This window comes from Chaetodon trifascialis (assembly GCF_039877785.1).
Source record: "Chaetodon trifascialis isolate fChaTrf1 chromosome 24 unlocalized genomic scaffold, fChaTrf1.hap1 SUPER_24_unloc_1, whole genome shotgun sequence".
NCBI lineage: Eukaryota > Metazoa > Chordata > Actinopteri > Chaetodontiformes > Chaetodontidae > Chaetodon > Chaetodon trifascialis.
In genome coordinates, this window is record NW_027255838.1 from 1318218 (window position 1) to 1332539 (window position 14322).

At 48.4% G+C, this 14322-nt stretch overlaps 15 non-coding genes and 5 pseudogenes across 15 annotated transcripts; all 20 read left to right on the forward strand.

Annotated features, from left to right (window-relative positions):
- The first annotated feature begins 440 nt into the window (after window positions 1–440).
- Window positions 441–549, forward strand: LOC139328386 (5S ribosomal RNA; annotated as a pseudogene).
- Window positions 550–1140: 591 nt separating this feature from the next.
- LOC139328218 (5S ribosomal RNA) lies at window positions 1141–1259 on the forward strand. Its single transcript, XR_011601807.1, has one exon. It is a non-coding gene; the product is annotated as a 5S ribosomal RNA (ribosomal RNA).
- A 572-nt stretch (window positions 1260–1831) lies between these two features.
- On the forward strand, window positions 1832–1950 carry LOC139328220 (5S ribosomal RNA). The gene has a single exon (XR_011601809.1). It is a non-coding gene; the product is annotated as a 5S ribosomal RNA (ribosomal RNA).
- A 591-nt stretch (window positions 1951–2541) lies between these two features.
- Window positions 2542–2660, forward strand: LOC139328310 (5S ribosomal RNA). The gene has a single exon (XR_011601894.1). It is a non-coding gene; the product is annotated as a 5S ribosomal RNA (ribosomal RNA).
- Window positions 2661–3232: 572 nt separating this feature from the next.
- On the forward strand, window positions 3233–3351 carry LOC139328221 (5S ribosomal RNA). Its single transcript, XR_011601810.1, has one exon. It is a non-coding gene; the product is annotated as a 5S ribosomal RNA (ribosomal RNA).
- A 569-nt stretch (window positions 3352–3920) lies between these two features.
- LOC139328222 (5S ribosomal RNA) lies at window positions 3921–4039 on the forward strand. Its single transcript, XR_011601811.1, has one exon. It is a non-coding gene; the product is annotated as a 5S ribosomal RNA (ribosomal RNA).
- Window positions 4040–4611: 572 nt separating this feature from the next.
- Window positions 4612–4730, forward strand: LOC139328223 (5S ribosomal RNA). The gene has a single exon (XR_011601812.1). It is a non-coding gene; the product is annotated as a 5S ribosomal RNA (ribosomal RNA).
- Window positions 4731–5321: 591 nt separating this feature from the next.
- LOC139328387 (5S ribosomal RNA) lies at window positions 5322–5430 on the forward strand (annotated as a pseudogene).
- A 591-nt stretch (window positions 5431–6021) lies between these two features.
- On the forward strand, window positions 6022–6140 carry LOC139328311 (5S ribosomal RNA). Its single transcript, XR_011601895.1, has one exon. It is a non-coding gene; the product is annotated as a 5S ribosomal RNA (ribosomal RNA).
- A 572-nt stretch (window positions 6141–6712) lies between these two features.
- LOC139328388 (5S ribosomal RNA) lies at window positions 6713–6821 on the forward strand (annotated as a pseudogene).
- Window positions 6822–7393: 572 nt separating this feature from the next.
- On the forward strand, window positions 7394–7512 carry LOC139328224 (5S ribosomal RNA). The gene has a single exon (XR_011601813.1). It is a non-coding gene; the product is annotated as a 5S ribosomal RNA (ribosomal RNA).
- A 591-nt stretch (window positions 7513–8103) lies between these two features.
- LOC139328389 (5S ribosomal RNA) lies at window positions 8104–8212 on the forward strand (annotated as a pseudogene).
- Window positions 8213–8803: 591 nt separating this feature from the next.
- LOC139328227 (5S ribosomal RNA) lies at window positions 8804–8922 on the forward strand. The gene has a single exon (XR_011601815.1). It is a non-coding gene; the product is annotated as a 5S ribosomal RNA (ribosomal RNA).
- Window positions 8923–9494: 572 nt separating this feature from the next.
- LOC139328228 (5S ribosomal RNA) lies at window positions 9495–9613 on the forward strand. Its single transcript, XR_011601816.1, has one exon. It is a non-coding gene; the product is annotated as a 5S ribosomal RNA (ribosomal RNA).
- A 591-nt stretch (window positions 9614–10204) lies between these two features.
- On the forward strand, window positions 10205–10323 carry LOC139328229 (5S ribosomal RNA). The gene has a single exon (XR_011601817.1). It is a non-coding gene; the product is annotated as a 5S ribosomal RNA (ribosomal RNA).
- A 591-nt stretch (window positions 10324–10914) lies between these two features.
- Window positions 10915–11033, forward strand: LOC139328230 (5S ribosomal RNA). Its single transcript, XR_011601818.1, has one exon. It is a non-coding gene; the product is annotated as a 5S ribosomal RNA (ribosomal RNA).
- Window positions 11034–11605: 572 nt separating this feature from the next.
- Window positions 11606–11724, forward strand: LOC139328219 (5S ribosomal RNA). Its single transcript, XR_011601808.1, has one exon. It is a non-coding gene; the product is annotated as a 5S ribosomal RNA (ribosomal RNA).
- A 591-nt stretch (window positions 11725–12315) lies between these two features.
- On the forward strand, window positions 12316–12434 carry LOC139328231 (5S ribosomal RNA). The gene has a single exon (XR_011601819.1). It is a non-coding gene; the product is annotated as a 5S ribosomal RNA (ribosomal RNA).
- A 591-nt stretch (window positions 12435–13025) lies between these two features.
- On the forward strand, window positions 13026–13144 carry LOC139328232 (5S ribosomal RNA). Its single transcript, XR_011601820.1, has one exon. It is a non-coding gene; the product is annotated as a 5S ribosomal RNA (ribosomal RNA).
- A 591-nt stretch (window positions 13145–13735) lies between these two features.
- Window positions 13736–13844, forward strand: LOC139328390 (5S ribosomal RNA; annotated as a pseudogene).
- Window positions 13845–14322: the final 478 nt, after the last annotated feature.

Genomic DNA, 14322 nt, shown 5'->3' on the forward strand with positions numbered 1-14322 from the left:
GTATGTCGTCGGTAATAAGAGCTCTCTGTATCCTCCTCAAGAAGGGCAGAGGTGAATCCACGCATCCCAACAGACAATAAAACAGCATAAAAAAGGAAATCAACAACATATGTGTCTACGTGATATCATACAAAAAGACTATGACAAATAATATTGCCTTGGCAAGGATGGCTCATGCTGGTGATAACAAATTTCTCCGAAAGAAGCACGTGTAAGCTGTTGGTTAGGGGGCACATTGAACTTTGCTCCATCAGGCCCGTGTGTGCAAAGAAAAGTATATCCATTGATTGACTTGTCTCCGTTGGACATCAGATTTGTTGGAGTGAAGAATAAAAGCGGCCTCGACATTTGGAAAGACGTGAAAGGAGCGAGCCCTCACACCCCAGACTGTACATAGCGAGGGCACATGTATAAAAAGCTTGTGCGCATCAGCCTTTGTGGCTTACGGCCATACCAGCCTGACAACGCCCGATCTCGGAAGCTAAGCAGGGTCGGGCCTGGTTAGTACTTGGATGGGAGACCGCCTGGGAATACCAGGTGCTGTAAGCCTTTTCTGGTGCTGTAAGCCTTTTCTTCTCGACTTCGGTGCGATGGCCGTCCACACTGAGAAGAAAGTAGCACCACGGAACAGGGGGCTTGCAACACACAAGTGAAACCATGAGAGGCTGCTCCCGCAGAACAGGAGCAGAAAAGAAGCGCAGTATGTCGTCGGTAATAAGAGCTCTCTGTATCCTCCTCAAGAAGGGCAGAGGTGAATCCACGCATCCCAACAGACAATAAAACAGCATAAAAAAGGAAATCAACAACATATGTGTCTACGTGATATCATACAAAAAGACTATGACAAATAATATTGCCTTGGCAAGGATGGCTCATGCTGGTGATAACAAATTTCTCCGAAAGAAGCACGTGTAAGCTGTTGGTTAGGGGGCACATTGAACTTTGCTCCATCAGGCCCGTGTGTGCAAAGAAAAGTATATCCATTGATTGACTTGTCTCCGTTGGAAATCAGATTTGTTGGAGTGAAGAATAAAAGCGGCCTCGACATTTGGAAAGACGTGAAAGGAGCGAGCCCTCACACCCCAGAGTGTACATAGCGAGGGCACATGTATAAAAAGCTTGTGCGCATCAGCCTTTGTGGCTTACGGCCATACCAGCCTGACAACGCCCGATCTCGTCCGATCTCGGAAGCTAAGCAGGGTCGGGCCTGGTTAGTACTTGGATGGGAGACCGCCTGGGAATACCAGGTGCTGTAAGCCTTTTCTTCTCGACTTCGGTGCGATGGCCGTCCACACTGAGAAGAAAGTAGCACCACGGAACAGGGGGCTTGCAACACACAAGTGAAACCATGAGAGGCTGCTCCCGCAGAACAGGAGCAGAAAAGAAGCGCAGTATGTCGTCGGTAATAAGAGCTCTCTGTATCCTCCTCAAGAAGGGCAGAGGTGAATCCACGCATCCCAACAGACAATAAAACAGCATAAAAAAGGAAATCAACGACATATGTGTCTACGTGATATCATACAAAAAGACTATGACAAATAATATTGCCTTGGCAAGGTTGGCTCATGCTGGTGATAACAAATTTCTCCGAAAGAAGCACATGTAAGCTGTTGGTTAGGGGGCACATTGAACTTTGCTCCATCAGGCCCGTGTGTGCAAAGAAAAGTATATCCATTGATTGACTTGTCTCCGTTGGACATCAGATTTGTTGGAGTGAAGAATAAAAGCGGCCTCGACATTTGGAAAGACGTGAAAGGAGCGAGCCCTCACACCCCAGAGTGTACATAGCGAGGGCACATGTATAAAAAGCTTGTGCGCATCAGCCTTTGTGGCTTACGGCCATACCAGCCTGACAACGCCCGATCTCGTCCGATCTCGGAAGCTAAGCAGGGTCGGGCCTGGTTAGTACTTGGATGGGAGACCGCCTGGGAATACCAGGTGCTGTAAGCCTTTTCTGGTGCTGTAAGCCTTTTCTTCTCGACTTCGGTGCGATGGCCGTCCACACTGAGAAGAAAGTAGCACCACGGAACAGGGGGCTTGCAACACACAAGTGAAACCATGAGAGGCTGCTCCCGCAGAACAGGAGCAGAAAAGAAGCGCAGTATGTCGTCGGTAATAAGAGCTCTCTGTATCCTCCTCAAGAAGGGCAGAGGTGAATCCACGCATCCCAACAGACAATAAAACAGCATAAAAAAGGAAATCAACAACATATGTGTCTACGTGATATCATACAAAAAGACTATGACAAATAATATTGCCTTGGCAAGGATGGCTCATGCTGGTGATAACAAATTTCTCCGAAAGAAGCACGTGTAAGCTGTTGGTTAGGGGGCACATTGAACTTTGCTCCATCAGGCCCGTGTGTGCAAAGAAAAGTATATCCATTGATTGACTTGTCTCCGTTGGAAATCAGATTTGTTGGAGTGAAGAATAAAAGCGGCCTCGACATTTGGAAAGACGTGAAAGGAGCGAGCCCTCACACCCCAGAGTGTACATAGCGAGGGCACATGTATAAAAAGCTTGTGCGCATCAGCCTTTGCGGCTTACGGCCATACCAGCCTGACAACGCCTGATCTCGTCCGATCTCGGAAGCTAAGCAGGGTCGGGCCTGGTTAGTACTTGGATGGGAGACCGCCTGGGAATACCAGGTGCTGTAAGCCTTTTCTTCTCGACTTCGGTGCGATGGCCGTCCACACTGAGAAGAAAGTAGCACCACGGAACAGGGGGCTTGCAACACACAAGTGAAACCATGAGAGGCTGCTCCCGCAGAACAGGAGCAGAAAAGAAGCGCAGTATGTCGTCGGTAATAAGAGCTCTCTGTATCCTCCTCAAGAAGGGCAGAGGTGAATCCACGCATCCCAACAGACAATAAAACAGCATAAAAAAGGAAATCAACAACATATGTGTCTACGTGATATCATACAAAAAGACTATGACAAATAATATTGCCTTGGCAAGGATGGCTCATGCTGGTGATAACAAATTTCTCCGAAAGAAGCACGTGTAAGCTGTTGGTTAGGGGGCACATTGAACTTTGCTCCATCAGGCCCGTGTGTGCAAAGAAAAGTATATCCATTGATTGACTTGTCTCCGTTGGAAATCAGATTTGTTGGAGTGAAGAATAAAAGCGGCCTCGACATTTGGAAAGACGTGAAAGGAGCGAGCCCTCACACCCCAGAGTGTACATAGTGAGGGCACATGTATAAAAAGCTTGTGCGCATCAGCCTTTGTGGCTTACGGCCATACCAGCCTGACAACGCCCGATCTCGTCCGATCTCGGAAGCTAAGCAGGGTCGGGCCTGGTTAGTACTTGGATGGGAGACCGCCTGGGAATACCAGGTGCTGTAAGCCTTTTCTTCTCGACTTCGGTGCGATGGCCGTCCACACTGAGAAGAAAGCACCACGGAACAGGGGGCTTGCAACACACAAGTGAAACCATGAGAGGCTGCTCCCGCAGAACAGGAGCAGAAAAGAAGCGCAGTATGTCGTCGGTAATAAGAGCTCTCTGTATCCTCCTCAAGAAGGGCAGAAGGGAATCCACGCATCCCAACAGACGATAAAACAGCATAAAAAAGGAAATCAACAATATATGTGTCTACGTGATATCATACAAAAAGACTATGACAAATAATATTGCCTTGGCAAGGATGGCTCATGCTGGTGATAACAAATTTCTCCGAAAGAAGCACGTGTAAGCTGTTGGTTAGGGGGCACATTGAACTTTGCTCAATCAGGCCCGTGTGTGCAAAGAAAAGTATATCCATTGATTGACTTGTCTCCGTTGGAAATCAGATTTGTTGGAGTGAAGAATAAAAGCGGCCTCGACATTTGGAAAGACGTGAGAGGAGCGAGCCCTCACACCCCAGACTGTACATAGCGAGGGCACATGTATAAAAAGCTTGTGCGCATCAGCCTTTGTGGCTTACGGCCATACCAGCCTGACAACGCCCGATCTCGTCCGATCTCGGAAGCTAAGCAGGGTCGGGCCTGGTTAGTACTTGGATGGGAGACCGCCTGGGAATACCAGGTGCTGTAAGCCTTTTCTTCTCGACTTCGGTGCGATGGCCGTCCACACTGAGAAGAAAGTAGCACCACGGAACAGGGGGCTTGCAACACACAAGTGAAACCATGAGAGGCTGCTCCCGCAGAACAGGAGCAGAAAAGAAGCGCAGTATGTCGTCGGTAATAAGAGCTCTCTGTATCCTCCTCAAGAAGGGCAGAGGTGAATCCACGCATCCCAACAGACAATAAAACAGCATAAAAAAGGAAATCAACAACATATGTGTCTACGTGATATCATACAAAAAGACTATGACAAATAATATTGCCTTGGCAAGGATGGCTCATGCTGGTGATAACAAATTTCTCCGAAAGAAGCACGTGTAAGCTGTTGGTTAGGGGGCACATTGAACTTTGCTCCATCAGGCCCGTGTGTGCAAAGAAAAGTATATCCATTGATTGACTTGTCTCCGTTGGACATCAGATTTGTTGGAGTGAAGAATAAAAGCGGCCTCGACATTTGGAAAGACGTGAAAGGAGCGAGCCCTCACACCCCAGACTGTACATAGCGAGGGCACATGTATAAAAAGCTTGTGCGCATCAGCCTTTGTGGCTTACGGCCATACCAGCCTGACAACGCCCGATCTCGTCCGATCTCGGAAGCTAAGCAGGGTCGGGCCTGGTTAGTACTTGGATGGGAGACCGCCTGGGAATACCAGGTGCTGTAAGCCTTTTCTGGTGCTGTAAGCCTTTTCTTCTCGACTTCGGTGCGATGGCCGTCCACACTGAGAAGAAAGTAGCACCACGGAACAGGGGGCTTGCAACACACAAGTGAAACCATGAGAGGCTGCTCCCGCAGAACAGGAGCAGAAAAGAAGCGCAGTATGTCGTCGGTAATAAGAGCTCTCTGTATCCTCCTCAAGAAGGGCAGAGGTGAATCCACGCATCCCAACAGACAATAAAACAGCATAAAAAAGGAAATCAACAACATATGTGTCTACGTGATATCATACAAAAAGACTATGACAAATAATATTGCCTTGGCAAGGATGGCTCATGCTGGTGATAACAAATTTCTCCGAAAGAAGCACGTGTAAGCTGTTGGTTAGGGGGCACATTGAACTTTGCTCCATCAGGCCCGTGTGTGCAAAGAAAAGTATATCCATTGATTGACTTGTCTCCGTTGGACATCAGATTTGTTGGAGTGAAGAATAAAAGCGGCCTCGACATTTGGAAAGACGTGAAAGGAGCGAGCCCTCACACCCCAGACTGTACATAGCGAGGGCACATGTATAAAAAGCTTGTGCGCATCAGCCTTTGTGGCTTACGGCCATACCAGCCTGACAACGCCCGATCTCGGAAGCTAAGCAGGGTCGGGCCTGGTTAGTACTTGGATGGGAGACCGCCTGGGAATACCAGGTGCTGTAAGCCTTTTCTGGTGCTGTAAGCCTTTTCTTCTCGACTTCGGTGCGATGGCCGTCCACACTGAGAAGAAAGTAGCACCACGGAACAGGGGGCTTGCAACACACAAGTGAAACCATGAGAGGCTGCTCCCGCAGAACAGGAGCAGAAAAGAAGCGCAGTATGTCGTCGGTAATAAGAGCTCTCTGTATCCTCCTCAAGAAGGGCAGAGGTGAATCCACGCATCCCAACAGACAATAAAACAGCATAAAAAAGGAAATCAACAACATATGTGTCTACGTGATATCATACAAAAAGACTATGACAAATAATATTGCCTTGGCAAGGATGGCTCATGCTGGTGATAACAAATTTCTCCGAAAGAAGCACGTGTAAGCTGTTGGTTAGGGGGCACATTGAACTTTGCTCCATCAGGCCCGTGTGTGCAAAGAAAAGTATATCCATTGATTGACTTGTCTCCGTTGGAAATCAGATTTGTTGGAGTGAAGAATAAAAGCGGCCTCGACATTTGGAAAGACGTGAAAGGAGCGAGCCCTCACACCCCAGAGTGTACATAGCGAGGGCACATGTATAAAAAGCTTGTGCGCATCAGCCTTTGCGGCTTACGGCCATACCAGCCTGACAACGCCTGATCTCGTCCGATCTCGGAAGCTAAGCAGGGTCGGGCCTGGTTAGTACTTGGATGGGAGACCGCCTGGGAATACCAGGTGCTGTAAGCCTTTTCTTCTCGACTTCGGTGCGATGGCCGTCCACACTGAGAAGAAAGTAGCACCACGGAACAGGGGGCTTGCAACACACAAGTGAAACCATGAGAGGCTGCTCCCGCAGAACAGGAGCAGAAAAGAAGCGCAGTATGTCGTCGGTAATAAGAGCTCTCTGTATCCTCCTCAAGAAGGGCAGAGGTGAATCCACGCATCCCAACAGACAATAAAACAGCATAAAAAAGGAAATCAACAACATATGTGTCTACGTGATATCATACAAAAAGACTATGACAAATAATATTGCCTTGGCAAGGATGGCTCATGCTGGTGATAACAAATTTCTCCGAAAGAAGCACGTGTAAGCTGTTGGTTAGGGGGCACATTGAACTTTGCTCCATCAGGCCCGTGTGTGCAAAGAAAAGTATATCCATTGATTGACTTGTCTCCGTTGGAAATCAGATTTGTTGGAGTGAAGAATAAAAGCGGCCTCGACATTTGGAAAGACGTGAAAGGAGCGAGCCCTCACACCCCAGAGTGTACATAGTGAGGGCACATGTATAAAAAGCTTGTGCGCATCACCCTTTGTGGCTTACGGCCATACCAGCCTGACAACGCCCGATCTCGGAAGCTAAGCAGGGTCGGGCCTGGTTAGTACTTGGATGGGAGACCGCCTGGGAATACCAGGTGCTGTAAGCCTTTTCTTCTCGACTTCGGTGCGATGGCCGTCCACACTGAGAAGAAAGTAGCACCACGGAACAGGGGGCTTGCAACACACAAGTGAAACCATGAGAGGCTGCTCCCGCAGAACAGGAGCAGAAAAGAAGCGCAGTATGTCGTCGGTAATAAGAGCTCTCTGTATCCTCCTCAAGAAGGGCAGAGGTGAATCCACGCATCCCAACAGACAATAAAACAGCATAAAAAAGGAAATCAACAACATATGTGTCTACGTGATATCATACAAAAAGACTATGACAAATAATATTGCCTTGGCAAGGATGGCTCATGCTGGTGATAACAAATTTCTCCGAAAGAAGCACGTGTAAGCTGTTGGTTAGGGGGCACATTGAACTTTGCTCCATCAGGCCCGTGTGTGCAAAGAAAAGTATATCCATTGATTGACTTGTCTCCGTTGGACATCAGATTTGTTGGAGTGAAGAATAAAAGCGGCCTCGACATTTGGAAAGACGTGAAAGGAGCGAGCCCTCACACCCCAGACTGTACATAGCGAGGGCACATGTATAAAAAGCTTGTGCGCATCAGCCTTTGTGGCTTACGGCCATACCAGCCTGACAACGCCCGATCTCGTCCGATCTCGGAAGCTAAGCAGGGTCGGGCCTGGTTAGTACTTGGATGGGAGACCGCCTGGGAATACCAGGTGCTGTAAGCCTTTTCTGGTGCTGTAAGCCTTTTCTTCTCGACTTCGGTGCGATGGCCGTCCACACTGAGAAGAAAGTAGCACCACGGAACAGGGGGCTTGCAACACACAAGTGAAACCATGAGAGGCTGCTCCCGCAGAACAGGAGCAGAAAAGAAGCGCAGTATGTCGTCGGTAATAAGAGCTCTCTGTATCCTCCTCAAGAAGGGCAGAGGTGAATCCACGCATCCCAACAGACAATAAAACAGCATAAAAAAGGAAATCAACAACATATGTGTCTACGTGATATCATACAAAAAGACTATGACAAATAATATTGCCTTGGCAAGGATGGCTCATGCTGGTGATAACAAATTTCTCCGAAAGAAGCACGTGTAAGCTGTTGGTTAGGGGGCACATTGAACTTTGCTCCATCAGGCCCGTGTGTGCAAAGAAAAGTATATCCATTGATTGACTTGTCTCCGTTGGACATCAGATTTGTTGGAGTGAAGAATAAAAGCGGCCTCGACATTTGGAAAGACGTGAAAGGAGCGAGCCCTCACACCCCAGACTGTACATAGCGAGGGCACATGTATAAAAAGCTTGTGCGCATCAGCCTTTGTGGCTTACGGCCATACCAGCCTGACAACGCCCGATCTCGGAAGCTAAGCAGGGTCGGGCCTGGTTAGTACTTGGATGGGAGACCGCCTGGGAATACCAGGTGCTGTAAGCCTTTTCTGGTGCTGTAAGCCTTTTCTTCTCGACTTCGGTGCGATGGCCGTCCACACTGAGAAGAAAGTAGCACCACGGAACAGGGGGCTTGCAACACACAAGTGAAACCATGAGAGGCTGCTCCCGCAGAACAGGAGCAGAAAAGAAGCGCAGTATGTCGTCGGTAATAAGAGCTCTCTGTATCCTCCTCAAGAAGGGCAGAGGTGAATCCACGCATCCCAACAGACAATAAAACAGCATAAAAAAGGAAATCAACAACATATGTGTCTACGTGATATCATACAAAAAGACTATGACAAATAATATTGCCTTGGCAAGGATGGCTCATGCTGGTGATAACAAATTTCTCCGAAAGAAGCACGTGTAAGCTGTTGGTTAGGGGGCACATTGAACTTTGCTCCATCAGGCCCGTGTGTGCAAAGAAAAGTATATCCATTGATTGACTTGTCTCCGTTGGAAATCAGATTTGTTGGAGTGAAGAATAAAAGCGGCCTCGACATTTGGAAAGACGTGAAAGGAGCGAGCCCTCACACCCCAGACTGTACATAGCGAGGGCACATGTATAAAAAGCTTGTGCGCATCAGCCTTTGTGGCTTACGGCCATACCAGCCTGACAACGCCCGATCTCGTCCGATCTCGGAAGCTAAGCAGGGTCGGGCCTGGTTAGTACTTGGATGGGAGACCGCCTGGGAATACCAGGTGCTGTAAGCCTTTTCTTCTCGACTTCGGTGCGATGGCCGTCCACACTGAGAAGAAAGTAGCACCACGGAACAGGGGGCTTGCAACACACAAGTGAAACCATGAGAGGCTGCTCCCGCAGAACAGGAGCAGAAAAGAAGCGCAGTATGTCGTCGGTAATAAGAGCTCTCTGTATCCTCCTCAAGAAGGGCAGAGGTGAATCCACGCATCCCAACAGACAATAAAACAGCATAAAAAAGGAAATCAACAACATATGTGTCTACGTGATATCATACAAAAAGACTATGACAAATAATATTGCCTTGGCAAGGATGGCTCATGCTGGTGATAACAAATTTCTCCGAAAGAAGCACGTGTAAGCTGTTGGTTAGGGGGCACATTGAACTTTGCTCCATCAGGCCCGTGTGTGCAAAGAAAAGTATATCCATTGATTGACTTGTCTCCGTTGGACATCAGATTTGTTGGAGTGAAGAATAAAAGCGGCCTCGACATTTGGAAAGACGTGAAAGGAGCGAGCCCTCACACCCCAGACTGTACATAGCGAGGGCACATGTATAAAAAGCTTGTGCGCATCAGCCTTTGTGGCTTACGGCCATACCAGCCTGACAACGCCCGATCTCGTCCGATCTCGGAAGCTAAGCAGGGTCGGGCCTGGTTAGTACTTGGATGGGAGACCGCCTGGGAATACCAGGTGCTGTAAGCCTTTTCTGGTGCTGTAAGCCTTTTCTTCTCGACTTCGGTGCGATGGCCGTCCACACTGAGAAGAAAGTAGCACCACGGAACAGGGGGCTTGCAACACACAAGTGAAACCATGAGAGGCTGCTCCCGCAGAACAGGAGCAGAAAAGAAGCGCAGTATGTCGTCGGTAATAAGAGCTCTCTGTATCCTCCTCAAGAAGGGCAGAGGTGAATCCACGCATCCCAACAGACAATAAAACAGCATAAAAAAGGAAATCAACAACATATGTGTCTACGTGATATCATACAAAAAGACTATGACAAATAATATTGCCTTGGCAAGGATGGCTCATGCTGGTGATAACAAATTTCTCCGAAAGAAGCACGTGTAAGCTGTTGGTTAGGGGGCACATTGAACTTTGCTCCATCAGGCCCGTGTGTGCAAAGAAAAGTATATCCATTGATTGACTTGTCTCCGTTGGACATCAGATTTGTTGGAGTGAAGAATAAAAGCGGCCTCGACATTTGGAAAGACGTGAAAGGAGCGAGCCCTCACACCCCAGAGTGTACATAGCGAGGGCACATGTATAAAAAGCTTGTGCGCATCAGCCTTTGTGGCTTACGGCCATACCAGCCTGACAACGCCCGATCTCGTCCGATCTCGGAAGCTAAGCAGGGTCGGGCCTGGTTAGTACTTGGATGGGAGACCGCCTGGGAATACCAGGTGCTGTAAGCCTTTTCTGGTGCTGTAAGCCTTTTCTTCTCGACTTCGGTGCGATGGCCGTCCACACTGAGAAGAAAGTAGCACCACGGAACAGGGGGCTTGCAACACACAAGTGAAACCATGAGAGGCTGCTCCCGCAGAACAGGAGCAGAAAAGAAGCGCAGTATGTCGTCGGTAATAAGAGCTCTCTGTATCCTCCTCAAGAAGGGCAGAGGTGAATCCACGCATCCCAACAGACAATAAAACAGCATAAAAAAGGAAATCAACAACATATGTGTCTACGTGATATCATACAAAAAGACTATGACAAATAATATTGCCTTGGCAAGGATGGCTCATGCTGGTGATAACAAATTTCTCCGAAAGAAGCACGTGTAAGCTGTTGGTTAGGGGGCACATTGAACTTTGCTCCATCAGGCCCGTGTGTGCAAAGAAAAGTATATCCATTGATTGACTTGTCTCCGTTGGACATCAGATTTGTTGGAGTGAAGAATAAAAGCGGCCTCGACATTTGGAAAGACGTGAAAGGAGCGAGCCCTCACACCCCAGAGTGTACATAGCGAGGGCACATGTATAAAAAGCTTGTGCGCATCAGCCTTTGTGGCTTACGGCCATACCAGCCTGACAACGCCCGATCTCGTCCGATCTCGGAAGCTAAGCAGGGTCGGGCCTGGTTAGTACTTGGATGGGAGACCGCCTGGGAATACCAGGTGCTGTAAGCCTTTTCTTCTCGACTTCGGTGCGATGGCCGTCCACACTGAGAAGAAAGTAGCACCACGGAACAGGGGGCTTGCAACACACAAGTGAAACCATGAGAGGCTGCTCCCGCAGAACAGGAGCAGAAAAGAAGCGCAGTATGTCGTCGGTAATAAGAGCTCTCTGTATCCTCCTCAAGAAGGGCAGAGGTGAATCCACGCATCCCAACAGACAATAAAACAGCATAAAAAAGGAAATCAACAACATATGTGTCTACGTGATATCATACAAAAAGACTATGACAAATAATATTGCCTTGGCAAGGATGGCTCATGCTGGTGATAACAAATTTCTCCGAAAGAAGCACGTGTAAGCTGTTGGTTAGGGGGCACATTGAACTTTGCTCCATCAGGCCCGTGTGTGCAAAGAAAAGTATATCCATTGATTGACTTGTCTCCGTTGGACATCAGATTTGTTGGAGTGAAGAATAAAAGCGGCCTCGACATTTGGAAAGACGTGAAAGGAGCGAGCCCTCACACCCCAGACTGTACATAGCGAGGGCACATGTATAAAAAGCTTGTGCGCATCAGCCTTTGTGGCTTACGGCCATACCAGCCTGACAACGCCCGATCTCATCCGATCTCGGAAGCTAAGCAGGGTCGGGCCTGGTTAGTACTTGGATGGGAGACCGCCTGGGAATACCAGGTGCTGTAAGCCTTTTCTGGTGCTGTAAGCCTTTTCTTCTCGACTTCGGTGCGATGGCCGTCCACACTGAGAAGAAAGTAGCACCACGGAACAGGGGGCTTGCAACACACAAGTGAAACCATGAGAGGCTGCTCCCGCAGAACAGGAGCAGAAAAGAAGCGCAGTATGTCGTCGGTAATAAGAGCTCTCTGTATCCTCCTCAAGAAGGGCAGAGGTGAATCCACGCATCCCAACAGACAATAAAACAGCATAAAAAAGGAAATCAACGACATATGTGTCTACGTGATATCATACAAAAAGACTATGACAAATAATATTGCCTTGGCAAGGTTGGCTCATGCTGGTGATAACAAATTTCTCCGAAAGAAGCACGTGTAAGCTGTTGGTTAGGGGGCACATTGAACTTTGCTCCATCAGGCCCGTGTGTGCAAAGAAAAGTATATCCATTGATTGACTTGTCTCCGTTGGACATCAGATTTGTTGGAGTGAAGAATAAAAGCGGCCTCGACATTTGGAAAGACGTGAAAGGAGCGAGCCCTCACACCCCAGACTGTACATAGCGAGGGCACATGTATAAAAAGCTTGTGCGCATCAGCCTTTGTGGCTTACGGCCATACCAGCCTGACAACGCCCGATCTCGTCCGATCTCGGAAGCTAAGCAGGGTCGGGCCTGGTTAGTACTTGGATGGGAGACCGCCTGGGAATACCAGGTGCTGTAAGCCTTTTCTGGTGCTGTAAGCCTTTTCTTCTCGACTTCGGTGCGATGGCCGTCCACACTGAGAAGAAAGTAGCACCACGGAACAGGGGGCTTGCAACACACAAGTGAAACCATGAGAGGCTGCTCCCGCAGAACAGGAGCAGAAAAGAAGCGCAGTATGTCGTCGGTAATAAGAGCTCTCTGTATCCTCCTCAAGAAGGGCAGAGGTGAATCCACGCATCCCAACAGACAATAAAACAGCATAAAAAAGGAAATCAACAACATATGTGTCTACGTGATATCATACAAAAAGACTATGACAAATAATATTGCCTTGGCAAGGATGGCTCATGCTGGTGATAACAAATTTCTCCGAAAGAAGCACGTGTAAGCTGTTGGTTAGGGGGCACATTGAACTTTGCTCCATCAGGCCCGTGTGTGCAAAGAAAAGTATATCCATTGATTGACTTGTCTCCGTTGGACATCAGATTTGTTGGAGTGAAGAATAAAAGCGGCCTCGACATTTGGAAAGACGTGAAAGGAGCGAGCCCTCACACCCCAGACTGTACATAGCGAGGGCACATGTATAAAAAGCTTGTGCGCATCAGCCTTTGTGGCTTACGGCCATACCAGCCTGACAACGCCCGATCTCGTCCGATCTCGGAAGCTAAGCAGGGTCGGGCCTGGTTAGTACTTGGATGGGAGACCGCCTGGGAATACCAGGTGCTGTAAGCCTTTTCTGGTGCTGTAAGCCTTTTCTTCTCGACTTCGGTGCGATGGCCGTCCACACTGAGAAGAAAGTAGCACCACGGAACAGGGGGCTTGCAACACACAAGTGAAACCATGAGAGGCTGCTCCCGCAGAACAGGAGCAGAAAAGAAGCGCAGTATGTCGTCGGTAATAAGAGCTCTCTGTATCCTCCTCAAGAAGGGCAGAGGTGAATCCACGCATCCCAACAGACAATAAAACAGCATAAAAAAGGAAATCAACAACATATGTGTCTACGTGATATCATACAAAAAGACTATGACAAATAATATTGCCTTGGCAAGGATGGCTCATGCTGGTGATAACAAATTTCTCCGAAAGAAGCACGTGTAAGCTGTTGGTTAGGGGGCACATTGAACTTTGCTCCATCAGGCCCGTGTGTGCAAAGAAAAGTATATCCATTGATTGACTTGTCTCCGTTGGAAATCAGATTTGTTGGAGTGAAGAATAAAAGCGGCCTCGACATTTGGAAAGACGTGAAAGGAGCGAGCCCTCACACCCCAGACTGTACATAGCGAGGGCACATGTATAAAAAGCTTGTGCGCATCAGCCTTTGTGGCTTACGGCCATACCAGCCTGACAACGCCCGATCTCGGAAGCTAAGCAGGGTCGGGCCTGGTTAGTACTTGGATGGGAGACCGCCTGGGAATACCAGGTGCTGTAAGCCTTTTCTTCTCGACTTCGGTGCGATGGCCGTCCACACTGAGAAGAAAGTAGCACCACGGAACAGGGGGCTTGCAACACACAAGTGAAACCATGAGAGGCTGCTCCCGCAGAACAGGAGCAGAAAAGAAGCGCAGTATGTCGTCGGTAATAAGAGCTCTCTGTATCCTCCTCAAGAAGGGCAGAGGTGAATCCACGCATCCCAACAGACAATAAAACAGCATAAAAAAGGAAATCAACAACATATGTGTCTACGTGATATCATACAAAAAGACTATGACAAATAATATTGCCTTGGCAAGGATGGCTCATGCTGGTGATAACAAATTTCTCCGAAAGAAGCACGTGTAAGCTGTTGGTTAGGGGGCACATTGAACTTTGCTCCATCAGGCCCGTGTGTGCAAAGAAAAGTATATCCATTGATTGACTTGTCTCCGTTGGACATCAGATTTGTTGGAGTGAAGAATAAAAGCGGCCTCGAC